Genomic DNA, 18,961 nt, shown 5'->3' with positions numbered 1-18,961 from the left:
ATAATGGAGCTGGTTCATCACAAGGCTGTTTTAAATGTGGGGCTATCTCACATATCGCCAAAAATTGCCCAAATTCAAATAGCAGCCCCTCCTGCTCAACTTCTGGTGCAAACTCCACCTATGCCAATAATAATAAAAAATGACTAGTGGCTTCGGCTGAGTCGACTAATCCCTCTTCCCGAGGCTCAGCCCCTGGTAAAAAGGTCGTGAATTCAGGGAACGTTCAATTTGCAAATCCATCTTTCGAATGCCCCAAAGAATGTCTTAGGATTGCGGCGGATACCCCCGCACCTGTTCCTTTTCTTAAGATTGAGTTAAATAACGAGCCTATAACCGCTCTATTAGATTCAGGCAGTGTTTGTTCAATTATTTCGGACCAATAGTATTCAAAATTGAAGTCTGTTTGTAAACTACCTGACTATGTCTCATCTCCTGTTCAATATGTTTCGGCTAATTCATCTCCATTGGAAATCCTAGGTTCTGTAAATGTCAAAATTCGTATTTTTAAATTTACATGGAAAATCAAATTGTTTGTGGCTAAGCACTTGTCTTGCCCCATTATATTGGGAGCTGACTTCATTTCTTACACTGGTCTTGTGCTCGATCTCCAGAGTAGGTCGTGCACATTCAAATTTGCGTCCAATTGTAAAATTCCCTTGTTAAAGTGTAATTCTGTATCATGTTCATCTATTTCGCCTATCCAGGATGAGATGTTGTTAGACCTTAGACATCTACCTGAGGAGCAGGCTGATAGTATTCGTAAATTATGTCAGTCATTTCCAGAGGTGTTCTCTGGTACTCTTGGTGTTACTGACCTTATTGAATACAAAATTGAGGTCACGGATTCGATTCCTGTCCGTTTTCCACCATATAGGCTATCTCCACCTAAAATGAAGGCTCTGAAAGAAATCATCGATCAAATGTTGAAGGACGGTATTATTAGGCCCTCTAAGTCGGCGTATTCGTCACCTATTTTTCTAGTCCCGAAACCCCAAGGAGGCTTCAGGCCTGTCATTGATTATAGGGCTCTCAATCGGAAGGTGGTGTTGCAATCCGTGCCCCTTCCTGACCTTCATTCTTGTTTTTCATGGTTTCGTAAGGCCAAGTTCTTTACTATCTTGGACTTGAATCAAGCCTACAATCAAATTCCTCGAGCCGAAGAGTCTAAACATCTTACAGCGTTTGCCACGGACTGGAACTTATACGAATACAACCGCGTGCCTTTCGGGCTTCCCACGGGAGCAGCTGTGCTAACTAGGCTGCTAGATAGGGTCTTCTCCGACATCAAATTTGAGTACTTGTATCACTACTTGGATGATGTCGTCGTATTTTCAGAGACTTTTGAAGAACATCTAGATCATCTGCGAGAAGTTCTCGATCGCCTTCGTAAGGCTGGGTTAACTGTCAAGTTGTCCAAGGTTGCCTTTGCTAAGCCCTCTATGTCATTCCTAGGGCATATTGTGTCACCTGATGGTGTAGCAGTCGATCATTCTAGAACACAGGCCATCCGTGATTTTAAACCTCCCAAGGACATTAAAGGTATCGCCAGGTTCATTGGTATGGTGAATTTCTTCAGGAAGTTTATTCCTAACTTCGCTAATAGAGCGGCGCCCTTAAACCTTCTTCGTAGGAAAGGCATCAAATTCGAGTGGGGACCTTCTCAACAAGCCGCTTTTGAAGATCTTAAATTAGCTCTCTGTAATGCCTCTGTCCTTGCTATGCCTGATTTCTCAAAGAAATTCATCGTCCAAACCGACGCGTCGTCGTCAGCAATAGCTGCAGTCCTTCAAGAGACTGAACTAGGGAGGCGACCCATCGCCTATGCATCTAGGACCTTGTCGGCTCAAGAAGCCAAGTATTCCATCTATGAGCTCGAAGGTTTGGCAGTCTTATTTGCCTTAGAAAAGTTCCGTCTCTATCTGGAACATGTCAAATTCGACTTGGAGACAGATAATCAACCCTTAAGCTGGGTCTTAGGTAGGCCGCGTCGTTCTGGTCGTATAGCCCGTTGGGCCATCCGTATTTCTGCCTTCGAATTCGATGTCAGGCATATCAGAGGTACCGAAAATGTCGTTGCTGATGGACTCAGCCGAATGTTTTCCAACGACGTCGAGACCCATGAACCGGTCGACAGTTCATCTCCTTCCGAGTCTATACTATCTGATGTTAATGCCATCTTAACAGATGCTCCCATGCTCTTTAGGGATATCGAGAAATACCAACGTGAAGATCCGACGCTGGCTCCGATAATGGAAATCCTTTCTTCTGGGGAACATGTTGTCCCTTATGTTCTGAGGAATGGTGTTTTATGTTGCCCATCGAGGCATGATAAGATGATGAAAGTTGTTGTTCCAGCTGTTCTTGTACCTATGATCTTCAAGTATTATCATGAGACCCCATTAGGAGGGCATCTTGGTATCTTTAAAACTCGTGAGAAGATTCGTGAAATGTTCATCTGGAAGGGTATGGATGGTGAAATCCGTGAACTAGTAAAAGCTTGTAAATCTTGTTTGCTTAGTAAACCAACCATGTCCACCAAGGTAGGCCTTTTGTCTTCGCATCAAGCGTCGCGCCCCATGGAACGCCTGTATATTGATTATGTAGGACCCTTCCCCCAGTCAAAGGGAAATGCCAACAAGTTCATCTTTGTATGCGTAGATGGTTTTACAAGATTTTCCTGGTTATTTCCGACTAAGCTGGCTACCGCTCAGTCCACCATTACTTGCCTAAATTCTATTTTTGCTTCTTTTGGTCCGTGCCAATATATTGTGTCTAATAATGCTAAGGCGTTCATATCAAATCTTTTTCGTAAATTCTGTTTTGACTTGTCCATCTCTCATGTAACTACTTCTGCTTATTACCCTCAACCATCTCTGGCTGAACGGGTTAACCGTAATCTCAGGTCCGCGCTTATTGCCTATCATCATGAAGATCATTCCAGGTGGGACACGTCCCTGCATTGGTTAGCTTTTGCTTTGAATTCGGCGGTTCATGAATCACATAAATTTACTCCAGCCTCTTTGATGTTCAAGTTTGTTCCCAACACGCCGCTCTCTAACCTCTGGTCCCTGAGTGACATTCTAGCTGAGACAATAGATCCGGACAACATTAAAGATCTTTGGAAGAAGGCTAAAGCCAATCTTAAAGTGTCTCATGAAAAGGTTAGGGAAAGGTATGTTCGTGGACGGAGACCCACCCCTTTGAAGGTAGGTGACCAAGTAATGGTCAAGAATTTTGTTCCCGCGGGCAAGCTTGCCCCCAGATTCCATGGGCCGTGTGTCATTCTCGATTTCCTTACGCCGGTTACGTTGTTATTAAGCAAACCAGCCACCGAGAGGATATTTAGGGTTCACCTGTCACAGGTGAAACCGGTGTAATTTCTGGGTTAACTTGCTTCATATAATCGTGAAAGGAATATGAAGGTTATATATTTTTTTTAAGTTTCACTTTTAAGGCTTTCTGCCCCTTCTCTAGTATTTTGTTTTATATGTAAGCATTTTTCTGAAACCTGCCCCGAACCATTAAACTGCCATCCTGTCCTTGCCACGGCCATTACCACGCTCCCGTCTCCTGCTCCACTACACACAGTGGCTCGCATCTGAAATGAATTTCTTCACGCCGCTGGCCCCTCAACCTCTCCACAAAGCCTGTGCCCTCAAAAAATGATGATGGTCCAACAATTCTGCCGCCTAGCTTTAATGTTTCAGTGCCCCCGCAGCCGCGCGGCGCCGTGCTGCGACTGGGTTAGAGGAAGGGCCCCCTCGGCCCCAGCGAGGACGACATGTGCACGGCGAGCCGGAGCCCTCCTCCCGGCCAAGGCTGATGTGCGGCGCACGACCTGCTACTTGCCCGCAGCCTGTATATGTTCACCGCGGGCGCGGCGTGCTTCAACACCACTGCTCCCCTCATAGTGCGGGCGAGCGGTATCTCAGGGTACTTGAGGGGTCCGAGCGGCCGCCTTTGGACGCAAGCTGCAACGGCCGGTCTGGCCATCCAACTTAATCAACATCAACTATATGGACATTCCAGATCAACTTTACTACCTTTTCTTGGGTATTCTACTGCAATATTTGGTGGACTTAGAAAATTTTCCTCAACTTTAAAAACTAAAGTTTTCCTTCTGAATTCAACTTCTACAAACATAAAGACTTTACTTCGCCTGTCACAACAAAAATTTTGAAACTGAATCAATCCACATTAAGAAAATCCTATAAATACTTCTGCAATTAATCTCCATATCAACATCAAAACTTGAAACTTGTTTCCAAACAAATTGCCAGTGTCACCCCTGGAGGAACTTTTGGGGGGGGGGGGGAGGTCTGTACCGGGCGGTACACCTCCACGCCGCTAATTTAAAATGTGCGCCAATTGAAACTCCTCTGCTGGAGGAAGTCTGAACTTTATCTACGGTATTAATTTTCTACTTTCTCAGAAGATGTCACTACCTGGAAATTTTGGAGTTTTTGAACTGTGTCATTTTCGACGTATTTTTGTTTTGCTTGTAGTAAGAAGTGTGAACTTTCTCTTCTAGAGGACACTACTGAAGATCAGCAATAGTGCACCCTAGTGCGGGTGAAAGAACTGTTTTTTGGAGAAATTTTGAATTCATAAGTTTGTTCTTTGTTAAATTTCTTTCAGTCATTGTTTAAGTTGGCTGTATACCCCTCTCTTTCCCCTTGTTTTGTATTTAGCCAATCCCGAATTTCTTTTATTAATTTCTGACCAATCGGATGTATCTTCCCCCAACTTGAATATGTTGCTGTATCCTACCCAATAAAGTGATTGTGGGCGGGTGTTTTCTTCCCTAAAACGCCTCGAACTTTCCGCGAGAGTATATAAACTGCTGATTTTAGGGTCTCTGCGCCACTTCTGTTCCATCTTTCAGTGTGTAAAGTACATAGCAGGGGGCGGGAAGCGCCTCTTTCGTCGGCAGCGGTCAACAACAAGGTAATGGCCGATTAATAACTTCTTTCTTTGCTAGCTCAGCAGTTTAACTCTCGGGGCGGGTCCGAAGTTTTTCCATTATGTAACCTTCCTTAAAATGTAAAGAAACTTGTATCTATTCTATCTTTTAAACTACATATTGGGATAGAGAGTGCTTAACCCTCTCGAGCTCCTACTCATATTGTTTTGAGGTGAACTTATTTTTTTCTCTACCTATTCTTCTTCAACGTAATGTAAATTGTTTCCTTCTTAAGTCACCTCTGTAGTATGGGATTAGCCCTTGTATTGGTGGCCTAGAGCCAAATTAGGTTTTGAAACAAATACATTAGGAGTGCAGATCGCCTCCTCTCAAATTGTTATTTTAGAGGTCATGTAATTACCCTTTTTCATTTAATAGACCTCAGTAGGTTGGGTATGTTACCCCTGTGTCTATGTCCTAAGAGGACAACTTGAAGGTGGAGTTTGGTGTGGCCTTTGAGAGGCTTAAAGTTTGAGAGCGTGTGGCTCTTTCTTGAAAATTAAGTGTTGTATGCCTCGAGGAGGCTTTTCTGTGTAATTTGGAGCAAGTGCTCTTGAACATGAATGGGGTTTTCTGCCCCTCTGGTAAAACTTATTTTGGAGTAAAGTTGGGCTAATTGCCCTAGAAGTGTGAATTCGGGGCTCGAAGCCCAAATACTGTAAATACTGTAATTGCACCTTTTGTTGCCTTGCTACTCTGTACCTGCCGTACTTGTCATTTCTTAATTTTGAAAAGAAAATATAACCTTGTTAAATTTTAAATTAATTTTACTTTCGTAGCTTGAGACCTGTTCACCACCCCGCACCTTCTTTCACGCATAACTACCGCAAAAACACGGTAACAAAGATAATGATAATATTAAGGAGAAGAAACGGAAAGATGGGAAGCAAACGGATTCAATAGAGATTGGCGGAGAAAAACAACAGAATACCCTAAGTAGCATTAAGCCTCAGGTTGGCGAACAGATAGGTAAGGCGTCTGATAATACTGGCGCTAAAGGTGATGACAGTGAGCCTGTTGTGACCTTAAAGGAGACGGGGCGCACCGTGATGAAAGGCACTAGCGCTCCCATATCTCTAAGCGCATTGTTAAATATGCTACAGCTTGTGGTGGCGGAGCGCGGCAGTTTGAGCGTTACAGAGAATATTGATTTGATATCAGCAGAGAAAATCCAATTAGAGAATCCTGCTGAGTTATCAAAGAGTCAAACAGAAGTGCGTTTTGTGACTTCTCCGGATGGCGAAATGACAATGATGATAGGAAAGGTGCGAGATATAGATGTTCACGTTCCTAACTATTTAGAGCTGTTAAAGTATGTTGTGCACGTGGTAGATTCTTTGGTAAGAGATCACTATGTAATTTGGCGCACTATGGAAAAATAAATTATAGCTCAGTTCTCAAACCCGAATTGTTGGGTCTTGACGAGGGTATTCGGATTTTAGTTGATAATGAACTTAGAGACTTCGTAATTCGTCATGTACGTATGTTTGAACCGGCGATTTTCGGTGCTTATGAGGTAGTAAAACTTTGGCGACGTCCGGTCATCCATAAGTTGGTGACTGAGACACAGCTATGGCTTCAAATTGAAGCGGTGGGTAGAGAAGTACGGGAATGGGTTGAGCGCTTTGTCGAGAGGAAGAAGATTAATGTGTTTTGGAGCAAGAGGCCCGTATATGGGAAAAATAACGTTCCATGGTTGAGGGTTTCTCCTCCGAGAACATTTTCTCGCTGGTGTAATCCGCTTCCGAACTTTAATGATGTTTCCGTCTACTACGGCGCTTAATATGTTTTGACTACTTTTTCTCTGTGTGAGGTTGATTTGTCACAAGTCAGTGCTACGCTGGAGGTGGGACCAATGCGAGCTGAACCGTTGAATGCCCTGGTAAACGCTAGTGTAAGTGAGCGTGATATTTAGGATATGCAGAGAATCGTCTTGGCAATGGTCCTGCCTCAGCTAATTGCGGCGAGATTAGTGTTCGATGATGCTTCGTCAAATTTGGTGATGAATGGCGCGTGCGGACTAGTAGCGAAAATGCTCTTTTCTACGGCTCCTGGCTGGAGGAGCATTGTCCCTGATAGCGCACTGGAAGTAGATAGGAGAATAGGACCCTTTTTGGAATACGGAGGGCTTCATCGTGACAAGTGGTGACAGGTGGGCGGAACTAGAGACAGACGCCTATACCGGTAAGGGGTGGGTTAATCATCGCTTATCTGGTACGTATGACATATACGAACCGTTGTATGAGGGTGTGACTTCACTCCCCCAGTATGGCGGCGTTCCGCCCCTGGAGCGCGTTGAGGATCCTGATCACGTGTCATCCTTTGTTTTACCTCCGATCATGAGCCTAATTCTAGACTGTTTAGATATTTTCCGTACGGTACGCGGTATTTCGGGATTGTTACGGATTTTGAAATTAAGGCACAATGATTGTATAGAATTCTTAGCCGTGCTAAATTGTCATGTTAGGCAATTTGGAGAAACGGGATTTCGGTTAACTACAGCGGCTCGTTTTGAGTTGGAGAAGAGCTTTGGCACTGCTGGTTTTAATCATGAAGTGGCAACGCCCCTGTCGAGTTGCATATTAATGCCGTCTGTATTGATTAAGTTCTTCTTACGTCTTCCGCGGATATTACAACCGGGGATGGCAGTGCTTCATCAAATTAAAGTAGAAAGCATTGTTAATGCACAGCTACAGAGGGTTCTTGCTAATTGTCAGGTAGTAGATTTTATGATAAGGCTAGATGGACGCGGAAATGAAGTAAAACCTCGGAAGCGATTCAGAATAGCGACAGAATCTGCTGAATCAGATAATGTCGGGCGAAAGATTGTTGAATATTGTATAAGTCGCGGTGATGTACAACGGGTTCCCCTAGATAAATTCTTGGGGTCTTTTCCGGAGTTTGACGATTTCGAGGCGGCGTTTAAAATGACGGCTTGGGAGTGCGTAATGGAGAAACCAGAAGCGTTCGGACTGACACGGGATGTGGTGTATAAGTTACAAAATGTTATTACCCGTGACGTCATTGAACGGTTTGCGGAACGAAGAAAGACGGGTATTATTGCCATGAATGCTGGTATCCCTGATGCGGATGTTGAAAGAATTTCGGTGAGTGACGTGCACTCCGAAATTGTGCGAAGTACATTAGTTAGTAGATATGTACTGCATCAGGAGAAACGTGTGTGTCTCCCATTCTTTTGCAAGAAAATGAGCCCGAGAATTCGGTAAGTGTCAACAATTGGTGATGATGATGCTTGTTGTTTAAAGGAGCCTAACATCGAGGTCATCGACCCCTAATGGTACGAAATGAAATAACAAAAAGTTCAAATTCATCCAATGACCAAAATAAAAAAAGATATCATGAAGAATGAATGGATGGACATGAACCCAATAAAAAACAAACAAAAAACAGTGGATCAGACTCAAAAAAAGGATCGTAAATAATAGTATTACTGACCAAGGGACCACTTATAAAGCACAGCTATGTTTGATGTCTAAAAGGGTGCAAAATCCACGACTAAGGCTCCACAGAATAGTACAAGTCGCGAGTAAAGTAGAACCATGGTATTTGTCATGTTGGGGTACTAATCAAAAGTAGCGAAGACTCACGGTGTTCCACACAAGATGGTACTACTCACAAGTATTGCACTTCGTACAGGGAACGCAGACCTATGGTGTTTCTCACACAATGGCGCCAGTCATAGCCGACGCAAACCGGTAAGGTTCCTCACCTAGGTGTACTCACCGCACTATCCCGTGGTGCTCCTCACATAGTGGGTACTAATCACAGGCAACGCAGACCCACGGTCCCGCTCATATACCGGTACAACTCACAGACTACGCCCAGAACCGCGGTGTTGCTCACATGGGTACGACGCACGGGTACTGGAAACCCCCAGGCCAGACTCATTACTGCTACTAATCACAAACTTATTTCGTACCTAATTTAGTGGTACTACTCGGAAGTACAGGCAACTCATGGAGTTCCCCGCGTGATGGTACGAATCAATAGTAGTTTCATGGTTCTAATTCAATCATCCCTTGGTCGCCCCTTTTAGTCGCCTCTCATGACAGGCAGGGGATACCGTGGGTGTATTTTCCTTCTGCGTCCCCCACCCACAGGGGGCAGAGAGAGAAAAAAGAAGGGATCTGTACCATGGAAAAATGAAGTAACGGACGAAGAAAGGCAAGGGCCACGAAGGGCGTGAAAATGAAAGATCCCTAGGCCTCGAACGCTCTAATACCGTCGGGGTCGGAAAAGAACAATAGTTGACCAAGGGAGGTCGGACAGGATAGACGAAAGTGAAGAGCCAGGCACAAGTAAGTGGAAGCAATGCCAAGACTCAGCTAAGGGCTCCGTGGTCGCCAACCCACACTCCCAAGTTGATTGATGATTGTTGTTTAAAGGGGCCTAACATCGAGGTCATCGGCCCCTAATGGTACGAAATGAAATGACAACTTAAAGTTCCAAAATCCTCCACTGACCAGAATTCAAAGCATGAGGACGAAGAATGAATGGATGGAGATGAATTTAAAACGATCAGTGGATCCGACCCACAGTGCCTCACATGCACAGAAGCTGGCACAAAACAATCGCATTACCGACCAAGGGACTGCTTCTATAGTACGATGCTGAATCGATTGTGCGTATAGTCGAAACGGGTCCAAATCCACGTCATCAGCTCCTCATAATGGCATCTATCGCTAGGAAAATAGAACCATGCTGTGTGTAATGTTGCGGTACTAACCAAAACTAGTGGAGACTCGCGGTATTCCATACATTATGGTACTATTCACAGGTAGTGTAATGCGCCCATGTAACACAGACCTATGGTTTTTCGCACATTGCGGCGCTATTTTTTTGCTAGTTGTTTTACGTCGCACCGGCACAGATAGGTCTTACGGCGACGATGGGACAGGAAAGGGCTAGGAGTGGGAAGGAAGCGGCTGTGGCCTTGATTAAAGTACAGCCCCAGCATTTGCCTGGTGTGAAAATGGGAAACCACGGAAAACCATTTTCAAGGATGCCGACAGTGGGGTTCGAACCTACTATCTCCCGAATACTGGATACTGGCCGCACTTTAGCGACTGCAGCTATCGAGCTCGGTTGCGGCGCTATGTGCAGGCAACGCAAACCTATGGCGTTCCTCACATAAGTAGACTAACCACAGGGACCAGTACTATCCCGTGAAATTCCTCACAAAGTGGGAACTGAGCATAGGTAAGGCAGAACCACTGCCCGTCGTGAAAGGCGATTAAAAGGGGTGACCAAGGGATGATTGAATTAGAACCATGAAACTACTTTTGATTCGTACCATCACGCGGGGAACACCATGAGTTGCCTGTACTTGCGAGTAGTACCATTATATTAGATACGAAATAGGTTTGTGATTAGTAGCAGCAGAAAGTTGTTCACTGTAGGTTTCCAGTACCCGTGAGTCGTACCCACGTGAGCAACACCACGGGTCTGGGCGTTGCCTGTGATTAGTACCACTATATGAGCGGCGCCGTGGGTCTGCGTTGCCTGCGCTTAGTACCAACTATGTGAGGAACACCACGGGATTAACCACGCCCGTGATTAGTACACCTAAGTGAAGAGCGCCATTGGTTTGCGTTGCCTATGTCTGGCGCCATTATGTGAGAAACACCATAGGTCTGCGTTACCTGTACGACGTACAATACTTCTGAGTAGTACCATCATATGTGGAACACCGTGAGTCTACGCTACTTTTGATTAGTACCCCAACATGACAAATACCATGGTTCTACTTTACTCGCGACATGCAACATTCTGTGGTCCCTTAGAAGTGGATTTTCACCCCTTTAGTCATCAAGCATCGTCGATTGAGGATTATGTTTTACAAGTGGTCCCTTGGTCAGCAATACTATTATTTATGACCTTTTTTGAGTCGGATCCATTGTTTTTGTTTTTTAAATATTTGTTTTTTGGGTTAATGTTCATCCATTCATTCTTCATGATATTTTCTTTTTATTTTGGTCAGTGGATGATTTTGAATTTTTTTGTTGTCATTTCATTTCGTACCATTAGGGGCCGATGACCTCCATGTTAGGCCCCTTTAAACGACAAGCATCATCATCACTATATTAGGTCGAAATAGGTTTGTGATTAGTAGCAGCAGAGGTTGGGTCCCCTGTGGGTTTCCAGTACCCGTGAGTCGTACCCATGTGAGCAACACCACGGGTCTGGGCGTTGCCTGCGAGTTGTACCACTATATGTGCAACACCGTGGGTCTGCGTTGCCTGCGATTAGTACCCACTATGTGAGGAACACCACGGGAATACCGGCACCCGTGTTTAGTACACCTAGGTGAGGAACCTCATCGGTTTGCGTTGGCTATGAGTGGCGCCATTGTGTGAGAAATACCATACGTCTGCGTTAACTGTACGACGTACAATACTTGTGAGTAGTACCATCATTTGTGGAACACCGTGAGTCTACTTTACTAGCGACATGTGCCATTCTGAGGGGCCGTTGACTTGGATTTTGGACCCCTTTAGAAAACAAGCATCATCATCATCATCAGGATTGTACTTTAGAAGTGGTCCCTTGGTCGGTAATGCTGTTTCTTTCTGGTAGTTTGTGGGTAGGATCCACTGACTGTTTTGGGTTCATGACCACCCATTCATTCTTCATGCCATTTTTTTCTTTTGGTCAGTAGATGATTTAAAACTTTTGTTTTGTCTTTTCATTTCGTTGCATCAGGGGCAGATGACATAGATGTTAGGGCCCTTAAAGCGACAAGCATCATCATCATACAGCAATATTATTGCATCCAAGGGACGATTAGGCGATGAGCTAAAGCTTCAGCGCTAGGTTATTAGGCCTTAGGTCGTTCTTGCCCGGACGTAAGTTGCGTTCTTTATTATGAAACTCGTGGATGACACGTTGGTATTCGGAAAACATAGTTGAAAAATTCACATCAGAGGGCAGACTCATCTGAATACGCTGCTGAAAAAGAAATAAACCTCTCCAGGCAGGCAACTGAGAAAAAATTGAATCGGCGGACATGTATCCGCGGATCTCGCCGCGTCGCCCACCGAACGGGTTAATGAGAGTAGGGGAGAGAGAGGGGCAGTTATATACACATTCTACCTATTAACACTTCCGATTTAGTGGCTATATTTCACAATCTAAATGGCTAGAAACCAGTGTTACACAAATACTGTTATATTAGAAACAAGTTGGACTTACATAATTACTCATTTAGTTAATTCTTATAAAACAATTTAAAAATATTTATAAACATGGAATTTGCATGAAAGTACCACAACTTGGGGCAGTATCATACATTGCAAGGGCACTTTCATACATGTTCTATGATATCGACAAAAAATGCTTTTATACATACAAATACACCACTAGCCTATCCTAAATTGAAATCAGTCAGATCTACAGAAAAAGTTACGAAGGTCATTGCTCGACTGTTCCTCCAACCATGGTAGACTGTAGAAATTTCGTGTGAACATCAGCCCGAGAAATTTCACTGATATTTCTTTTCAGGGAAAACAAATTTCTTTTTATAATTTGTGTACCGGTTGGTACACCTCTACGCCGCACATTTGAATTTTCCGCCTTATAGTACCTTTCTACTGGAGAAACCCTGAACTTTAACAACTGAATCAACTCTACGGTTTATCAGAAGATGTCACCGAGTGTTTTTGATTTGCTTTTGTTTTTCATTGATCAAGAAGTATGGACATTCTCTAACAGATGTCTATCAGAAAACTATGATAATGCACTCTGATGTGAAGGAATGAACTTTCTTGGAGAAATTTTGTATTCATAAGTTTTGTCTTTACTAAATTTTGTTCTGTCATTTATGGGTTGGCAATATTAAGCTTTCTTTCCGCCAGTTTTGAATTTAGCCAATCAGTAATTTCTGTAATTAATTTTCCTCCAATCATAAGTTTCTTCTTCGAATTTCCATGTGTAACTCTTAGCTACCCAATAAAGTTGAGTGGGTGTGTGTTTATTATTCATGAAATGTCTCGAATCTTCCACGAGGGTTTAAAACTGCTGATTTTCTTGGCTCTTCGCCACTCAAATAACATCTAGCTCAGTGTGTGAATATGTAGCAGGGGGCAGGAAGCGCCTCGCTCTTCAGGCAGCAGCTCTTCAACAAGGTAATGGCCGTGTAACATATTTCTTGCTAGCACAGCAGTTTAACCCGCGGGGCAGGTTCGAAACTTTTAATATGTAAACCATAACTTAAAACATGTAATCCTTCCTATCTGGTAAAACTTCATTTATCTTGAACTGTAATTCGGGGACATAAAGTGCCTTACCCTCTCGAGCTCCCCTTCATTTTTGAACTGGAGGTGACTACGTTTTCGTAACCGTTTTTCTCTTCCTTCTTAATGTGTTAAATTTATCTTGTATACTAGTCACCTCCATAGATTGGGATTAGCCCCTGTGTAATCGGCCTAGCGCCACTTAGGTTTTAAAATGTGTATTTAGGAGTGCTAGTTCACGCCTCCAGTCCTCTCTGTACTTTGGGCCAGTAACTTAACCTGTTGTTTTTTTTCTTCATGCGAAGGCCCCGTAGGTTGGGTACAAGATACACCTGTTTCTTTGCAAGTGTGCCTTGAGGGCAGTTAGAAGTAAAGTTTGTTGTGACCTTTGATAGGCTTGTAAAATTGAGAGCAGTTCAGCTCTTTCTGGTATTTTAGAAGGTGTCTCTAGGAGGCTTGACATTACTAAGCGGGAACAAGTGCTCTATGTAATTAAGGGTTTTCTGCCCTTTGGTATTTTGTGGTTGTGAGCTGAGAGCTCAAGGATTGACGTATTGGGGCTCGAAGCCCAGGATTTGTAAAGACACCTTAACTTGTGTTTTCGCTTGTAAAAGTATTATTGTACCTGAATATTTTTTTATTTCACCTAGTGAAAATGGTTAAATATTGTTATCTGTTGAAAATATAACCTTTATTTAAATGTTAAATTCATCTTTAAAACTTGTAGTTAGACCCATTCCAGCCCGCACCTCCTTTCACCTCTGACGTCCACGGATAACTCCGTAACAATATGTATGCAAAAAGTTTGAGAAACTCTGAATCATTAATTTTCTCATCAACTCGACAAAGTATTTCTTTGTTCTTTTTGTTGCAAACTCAACCAGAACGAAGTTATTAAGCTCAATATCACTGCTGTTATCAAGCAGTGGTAAGAAAACATCTTGGTAACTAAACTCAAGTTCACTTCCACCACTTCTTACAGTAACACTTTCTTCACTGCTTGAAGAATGAAGGCCTACAGATTTCTTGCCAGATTTAAATCATTTTCATCTAGGGAGATTCGAGGATGTCTTCTTGTTTAGCTTTCTTTTCGTTTCATTCTTCAGGTTCATCATTACCTCCAATCTTTCTTTTTCAGGAGTGGTAGTGAGAATTCTTGACTTTCCTTTAGTTCTTCTAGTGTCTTTAAGTGTTATAGGCTTTGCTTTGGGGTAAGGGCGGATATATTCTGGTGTAATTGTAGATTTTCGAGGGTTGCCTTGGAATCGGGTGTTGGCGTGGATGTTGCTGGATGGTTCTTGCACTGAAGGTGCAGATGATCCCATTAAATCTTCCTCTTGATGGACATGATCTGAAGGTGTAGAAGGTTTTGTGCAATCCTGTGGGCGGGGGGGGCATGGGCAATCTGTCGTCAAAGATGCAGCAAAGTCTTTGTCAATAGACAAAACTATTTGGGGGCCAAAGTCCGGTCTTCCTGAATGTAGACACAATATTGTTCTTGGAAAATGACTGACTGAATGGTACATTTGTCAGTTCTGGTGTGTTATAAATTGATATCGTCCTTCCTGGATTTTCATAGACCCATGTATTAAATGCTTGCCTGCATCTGGTCTTTACAGAGTTCTTCAATTTATTAAAGAATACTGTACTAATACAGTTATAAAAATAGAAAAGTAATTCCTACTGGACGAATAGAACATGAGGTGCTCATGGGTGGAGTGGTTCAGTCCAGTTGTGATGTTGGCCAACGTCATGGCCGACAAGCCAAGAATCTCTAACTTCCTGGGAATTGTGAGAAAATAATAAGTCTGGGGAACAGCTGCTGAAACCGCACATGTACAGTAGAGTGCTGTGAAAGATATGGTTAATAACTGCTTCAGCTGTATTTTAGGAGATTGACCTTTTGGCTTTCCAGTGTCCGGCACCACTCATGTATTACTTTTTCGAGTACACAGTCGAACGTCCAACTTGTTGGATGAATGGTCAGCGTACTGGCCTTCGGTTCAGACGGTCCTGGGTTCAACTTCCAGCCTTGCACCTCAAAGTCCAACGAACGCGGCTTCGATACGGTGTCATAACGACGACCTTGAACCAACACCAGAGACCTGTGCCTCTGTTTCCCACAACGCCATACATTACCATGGCCTCGTTAGGGTTTCCTTCCACATTTCCACATCATTCCGTAGTTGTCATTTGGTAGACCTGTAAGTGTAAGTTTTCATATCCAACAATTGAGGTAATTTGGTTTAATTTCTTATTTTTCTGTTTTCTTTATTTCATTATTATTTTTAACACAATAAGTACAGAGAAGGCTGCTACAGATACATCTTTTTGTATGTTTTGTGTACTGGGCGATACACCTCCACGCCGCTTGTTCAAATATTGCGGCAATTAAAACTCCTCTACAGGAGAAAGCCTGAACTTTAAAAAACTGTATTAACTCAACTGTTTCTCCGAAGATGGCTCTGTGTGAATTTTGATGTGTTTTTGTTTGTCAATGATCAAGAAGTGTGGACATTCTCTAACAGATGTCTCTACAAAAAAAACTATGGTAATGCACTCTGGTGCAATGGAATGAACTCTCTGGAAGAATTTTTTTATCCATAAGTTTTGTCTTTACTATATTTTGTTCTGTTATCTTTGGGTTGGCAATATTAATCCTTCCTTCCGCCAGGTTCGAACTTAGCCAATCCCGAATTTCTTTAATTAATTTTCAGCCAATCATGTACGTCTTCTTCGATATGGATATGTTGCTCTAAGCTATCCAATAAAAGTGAGATGGTGTGTCTACTCATTCCTGAAAGGTCTCGAATTTTCCACGAGGGTATAAGAACTGCTGTTTTTCTTGTCTCGGGGCCACTACTATAACATCTAACTCAGTGTGTGAATATGTAGCAGGGGGCGGGAAGCGCCTCGTTCTTCAGTCAGCAGTTCTTCAACAAGGTAATGGCATTTTAACGTCCTCATTTCTTTCTGGCTCAGCAGTTTAACTCTCGGGGAAGGTTCGAAACCTTTAATATGTAACCTACCACTTTAAAATGTAAATTCCTCTTCTGTCTATGTAAAAACTACAAATCTCTTTAACTGTAAAGCGGGGATAGAGAGTGCTTTACCCTCTCGAGCACCCCTTCATTTTGAAATTGAGGTGACTACGTTTTTATAGCCGTTTCTACGCTTCTTTAATGTATTAAAGTTTTCTCATACGGGTCACCTCCCTAGCTTGGGATTAGCCCCTGTGTATCGGCCTAGAGCCATTTAGGTTTTAAAAGGTGTATTTTGGAGTGCAAGTTCACGCCTCCAGTCCTTTCTGTACTTTGGGCCAGTAACTTGACCTAATGTTTTATTCTCATTGCGAAGGCCCTGTAGGTTGGGTAGTAAATACCCCTGTTTCTTTGTACGCCTTGAGGGCAAATAGAAGTGAAATTCGTTGTGGCCTTTGATAGGCTTGAACCTTGAGAGCGGGTCTGCTCTTTCCTATATTTGATTTCTGTGTGCCTCTAGGAGGCTTAACATTGTAATTTGGAGCAAGTGCTCCTTGGCATGATGGGGTTTTCTGCCCCCTTTGTTCAATTTTGTACCTTGGTAAAGTAGGGCTAATAGCTCAAGGATTGTGATTGTGGGGCTCGAAGCCCAAATCTTGTTACGAACTGTAATTTGTAATTTCTTAACTTGTTGATCTGCTACTTAATACCTGTTATACTCTGTTATTGGTTGATTTTGAAAAGAAAATATAACCTTGTTGAAATTTTAATTCAATTTTCGAACTTTTGTAGTTGACACCTATTCCAGCCCGCACCTTCTTTCACCTCTAACTACCACGGATAACTCCGTAACAGTTTTAAAATGAAAGTGTCGTTTGCACAGAACACTTTTAGTACACCTAAGTCTAATGTGGTTCTCAAGATTGTTGTTCTTATTGAATCCTTTGTTACAGCCATGGCAATAAGACATCCATCCGTCGTATTTCAGTGCCAAGTGTTCTTTGATCGAATGTGCACTCGTGACTCAGGTCACACACGAAGCATATGTACAGCTTCCTGAAAACAAACAAACTTCATTACTACAGTCATGGCCAAATTATTATGGATTTGTAAGAGAAGGCATGTAATTCAACTTTATCTCTGATTTATTCAATGATATTTGTTAAATTCAGCTGTAAAATATGGCCTATTGTCATCTTTACAAACTCTATGTTACTTTTAGCTACCAACAGATGGCACTGCCGGCTCAAATGTGCTTTCCTGGACAAAATGGCCACCAGCTCATGAACAGTGAAACTCAAGTTGAAATTGAAGTGAATTGTTTTATGGCTTTTGGAATGTGAAAAGTGATTTATATACTATTTAGTGCTCATTTATCATTATAGTGTGTGTTTCAATCAGAACTGTAGTATATCAACTGTGCTTTCGCAGAGAATTACTGTAATTTTGAGCAACTCTGAAATTTAACCTCAAATTTCAAATGGGGAAGGCTAAGGATTTGAGTCCAAGGAAAAGAGGTCAAATTGAAGTGTTACTAAACAGCACTAGCTTACTACAACGTGATATTGCTAAGAAAATGGGTGTCTCCCCACAAGTAGTGAGCATAATAAAGAAAAAGCTTGATAATAGAATAACACTGTCACTATGTAGAGCTGGTAAATGTGGACTCAAAAAGAAGTCAACACCACGGGGAGATCGTGTACTAATAAGTGCATCATTAAAAAATCGTAAACTGTCATCAACCAAGTCGCGGCAATATTGGGAAGAGGTTGGAATCAAAGCTAGTACTTGAACAGTAAGGAGGCGCCTCTTTGAAGCAGGCCTGAAAGCAAGACGTCCACTCAAGAAACCCAAGTTGACTCCAAATATGGTGAAAAGAGACTGGAATGGGCGAATTTATTCAAAGATTGGACTGCAGAAGACTGGAAGAAGGCGATTACAATCAATGATAATATTAAATGATATATTTGTCTTACCATATTGTTCTCAGGCCAATATATTCATTATTACTTGTTTTTTTGAGTTTAATGAAAATTTTCAAATATTTTTTTCTACAGGCAGTGTTTTCAGACGAATCTACTTTCCATATTCTGGCAGAACGTGTGCAAAATGTGCGTAGACGACCTGGGGAAGAATTCAAGAAGGAATGCATTGTCTCAACTGTCAAACATCCAAAATCAGTCATGGTATGGAGCTGTATTTCGGCTGCTGGAACGGGTCACTTTGACATTGTAGACGGCATTATGAGTGGAAAGAAATACATTGATGTCCTTCAAACATGCCTTAAACCACAGCTTACAGAGTGGTTTCCTAATTGTGATATATTTTTCCAGCAGGACAATGCCCCTTGCCATACAGCTGAAGTGGTTAAGGCACTTTTTGAACATGAAAGTCCTTCCATGGCCTGGAAACAGCCCCGACATGAACCCCATTGAGGGTATTTGGGGCATTTTGAAGAATAAAATACATGAGAAGGATGTTGCAAACTCTTCAGTTCTCAAAGAGAGGCTAACAGAGATTTGGCAGCAAGATAAGGAGCTGCAGGACCATTGTCTTCACTTCATTGAAAGCATGCCAAGAAGAGTTGAGGCTTTCTTGAAAGCCAAAGGTGGCCAAACTAAGTATTAGATAATTTTCAGGACACATTTATTGCACACTTAAGTTGTAAGCATTCATTTTCTAACAATAAATTTGAAGAAACCATTCTGAATTTTTATTAGAACTTAGAAACCAAAATTAACAAAATTTACTTGCAATCCATAATA

Source organism: Anabrus simplex, chromosome 4 (assembly GCF_040414725.1).
Source record: "Anabrus simplex isolate iqAnaSimp1 chromosome 4, ASM4041472v1, whole genome shotgun sequence".
Lineage (NCBI taxonomy): Eukaryota > Metazoa > Arthropoda > Insecta > Orthoptera > Tettigoniidae > Anabrus > Anabrus simplex.
This window is presented reverse-complemented; position numbering follows the sequence as displayed.